This window comes from Salmo trutta, chromosome 4 (genome assembly GCF_901001165.1).
Source record: "Salmo trutta chromosome 4, fSalTru1.1, whole genome shotgun sequence".
NCBI classification, from domain to species: domain Eukaryota; kingdom Metazoa; phylum Chordata; class Actinopteri; order Salmoniformes; family Salmonidae; genus Salmo; species Salmo trutta.
The window spans coordinates 13,372,833-13,376,972 of record NC_042960.1 but is presented as its reverse complement, the minus strand read 5'-3'; positions in this window follow the sequence as shown (position 1 = coordinate 13,376,972).

Below are 4,140 nucleotides of genomic sequence, written 5' to 3'. Positions count from 1 at the left end.
CCCTAAGCTTCACCCGAGTCCCGATGGGAAGGAACTGTCCTCGGGCTCGGGTTTCTGTTAAGTAAATACTCTAAGCCGGGAGCAGGAGGACAGCCCAGTGGCCCCAGTCTAACTGGGTCAGATCCTGTGTGTAAGAGTCTGTGTGTTACAGTTAAAGTGTCTGTGTCTGTCTCTGACTTGAAGATGGCGTTCAGTGTTCTACTGACCTCCGTGATGCTGAGGGAGGTCCTGGGCTGGGGCGTAGCGGCGCTGTCCTCCGTGGCTACAGGGAGCGCTCCAGTCTGGATGTCTCTGTGTCGTGGGTCCTTTCCTTCAGTCCCCTCCTGATTGACCCCAGGACCTGCAGCCTCTGCATCTGCAGACTGACACAAGAAGAGAGGAGGTTATTATCGATACATAATAGGTTTGCATAACAATGTCGTAGGGAAGTCTGGGGGCGGCAGGTAGCTTACTGGTTAAGAGCGTTGGGCTAGTAACCGAAAGGTTGCAGGTTCGAATCCCCGAGCCAACTAGGTGAAAAATCTGTCGATGTGCCCTTGAGCAAGGTACTGAACCCTAATTGCTCCTGACGCAAGCCTACCAGATGAGCTAAATGTCTTTTATGCTCGCTTCGAGGCAAGCAACACTGAAGCTGTTAAGGAGCCTTTTGGTCCTAGCACCAGCTGTTCTGGATGACTGTGTGATAACGCTCTTGGTAGCCGATGTGAGCAAGACCTTTAAAACAGGTCAACATTCAAAGCCGCAGGGCCAGACGGATTACACAAAGCTGGCAAGTGTCTTCGCTGATATTTTCAACATCTCCCTGACCGAGTCTGTAATAAATACCTACATGTTTCAAGCAGACCCTGTGCCCAAGGAAGCTAAGGTAACCTGCCTAAATGATTAACGCCCTGTAGCACTCACTTCGGTAGCCATGAAGTGCTTTGAAAGGCTAGTCATGGCTCACATCAACAGCATCCTCCCGGATACACTAGACCCACTCCAATTAGCATACCACCCCAACAGATCCACAGATGAAACAATCACAGTCCACACTGCCCTTTCCCACCTGGACAAAAGGAACACCTATGTGAGAATGCCTTGATTACAGCTCAGCGTTCAACACCATACTGCCCACGAAGCTCCTCACTAAGCTAAGGACCCTGGGACTAAACACCTCCCTCTGCAACTTGATCCTGGACTTCCTGACGGGCCGCCCCCAGGTGGTAAGGGTAGGCAACGAAATGTCTGCCATGCTGATCCTCAACACTGGGGCCCGTCAGGGGTGTGTACTAAGTCCCCTTCTGTTCTCCCTGTTCACCCACGACTGCGTGGGCAATCACGACTCCAACACAATCATTAAGTTTGCTGCTGACACAACAGTGGTAGGGCTGATCATCGACAATAATGAGACAGCCTATAGCGAGGTCAGAGTACTGGCAGTGTTGTGCCAGGACAACAACCTCTCCCTCAATGTGAGCAAGACAAAGGAGCTGATCATGGACTACAGGAAAAGGCGGGCCGAAAAAGCCCCCATTAACATCGACAGGGCTGTAGTGGAGCGGGTCGAGAGTTTCAAGTTCCTTGGTGTCCACATCAACGAACTATCATGGTCCAAATACACCAAGACTGTCGTGAAGAGGGCACGACAACACCTTTTCCCCCTCGGGAGACTGAAAAGATTTGGCATGGGTCCCCAGATCCTCATAAAGTTCTATAGCTGCACCATCGAGAACATCCTGACCAGTTGCATCACCACCTGGTATGGCAACTGACCGTAAGGCGCTAGAGGGTAGTGCGTACGGCCCAGTACATCACAGCCAAGCTTCCTGCCATCCAGAACCTACATAATAGAGGGTGTCAGAGGAAAGCCCAAGTCATAGACCGTTTTCTCTGCTACCGCACAGTAAGCAATACTGGGGCGCCAAGTCTAGGACCAAAAGGCTCCTTAACAGCTTCTACCCCCAAGCCATAAGACTGCTTAACAATTAATCAAATGGCCACCTGGACTATTTACATTGACCCCCCCATTTGTTTTGTACACTGCTGCTACTCGCTGTTTAATATCTATACATAGTCACTTCACCCCTACCTACATGTACAAATTACCTCAACTAACCTGTATCCTCGGTATCGGTACCCCCTGTATATAGACTCGTTATTGTGTTAATTTTGATTATTTTTTACTTTAGTTTATTTGGTAAATATTTTCTTAACTCTTCTTGAACTGCACTGTTGGTTAAGGGCTTGTAAGTAAGCATTTCACGGTAAGGTCTACACTTGTTGTATTCGGGGGATGTGACAAAAAGTTTGATTTGAAGTCGCTCTGGATAAGAGCGTCTGCTAAATGATTAAAATGTCTCACAAGCTCCCCTATGGCAGATAAATAAGGATGTACATGTAAGCATATGAATAGCTGAGGGGAGTGTTTCTAAAATAAAACATGACATTTAAATGTATTGTAATTTTTATGTTACACTAAGACACTAACCTCTATCACAATAACATGCTGGGTTGAGGTTCCACTCCCCTCATCAACAGTGATTGGTTGGTCATCTATCCACGCGTTGTGTCCCGCTGGCTTCACAAAGCTCCTGTGGCCTCCAGTGAGATGTCCTTCACCTGAGAGAGTGATTGGGGGAAAAGGAGTGGTTAAGTAACGTACTGTCAATACTATATTGTACACTTGACACGGTCTACAATTGGCAAGGATGTAAGGTAGCACTTGCCATAACTTCTTTATATGCTAATTATTGATTGATTATGTTCCATGCATCACATGTTTTTAATTGAGTATGACAATAGGAAATTCAGTAAATCAAGAATCTGGTTAGAATATGACAGTGTTTTTGTGCAAGAAGAATTTGTTCTTTATTGACCTACCTGGTAAAATAAAGTTAAAATAAATAAAACATTGTACAAGATAGCGAAGTAATCAAGGGAATTATCGCACACTAGCCAAACACTGACCAAGACACAATTCTGGATAACACATTTGAACAAATGCGCCAAGCCCCTCAGCCTTCTGCAAAATGTACCTCTTGCCATTCCTCTGTATCGGTCGAGGATCTTGACACTACTGGGACGACTGGCAACGACGCGCTCTCGTATTGTCCTCTCTGCGCGCTCCCGTGCCACCTTCAGTTCCAGTAGCTGTAGTTTCCTGCGCAATGCCCTGTTTTCTTTCTGGCTTTGAGTAACTTCTAAACGAAACACTGCATAGTCGTCATCTACTAGTTTACAGATCTCTGCCACGGCTGCATTCGCTAGCACTTCCATAATGGAGGCTATTTGAGTGTGAAAAACCATACAGTCAGCCATTGTTAGCAGCTAGCTAGCGTTACCTAAATAACATAGGTATATCAACCAAGTCCTGTCTCCAACGCGAATTACAGACTACCTGAGGTAATTATGTGATGCCGTGAAGTACAATTCGTCATATTTTGAGTTCCAGTGTGTTAATAAACGTCTAAATACAACAATAAAAACGCTAAAGTGGTAATTGTTCTTGGTCACTGTTCGCGTCCGTTTACTTCTTCGGTGGTATTTTTGGGCAGTTGGCATCCTATGTTGTTAGTGCATTACCGCCACCTACTACTGTGCTGGAGTGGAGTGTGGGCCAGAGACCGGGAGAAACTAAATATTGCCTGCCTGCCCCATTTATCTTAGAAAATAAAACAAAAAAACGGATACTGTATATGTTCATATTCCACTCAATTACACTTTATTCCTGTATCCCATTCTCTCTCATACAGATTCTCAAATATCTCGCTCCCTCTTATACTGCCCGCACTATATCAACATGTTCTACTGTTTCTATTTCCTGGCAATAATGTACTTTTTTTTTTTTACTAGGCAAGTCAGATAAGAACAAATTCTTATTTTCAGCCTAGGAACAGTGGGTTAACTGCCTGTTCAGGGGCAGAACGACAGATTTGTACCTTGTCAGCTCAGGGATTTGAACTTGCAACCTTTCGGTTACTAGTCCAACGCTCTAACCACTAGGTTACCCTGCCGCCCCAATAATCACACCTTCCTGGTGGATATTTTCCTATGATATGTAATTACGTATTCAGCCGGTTGTGTCCCAACCTATGTCTAGTTAAGGTGGCCTCCTATCATCTTTCTCATCCTGCCGTCCTCCCGCCCCCAACTTTTTGA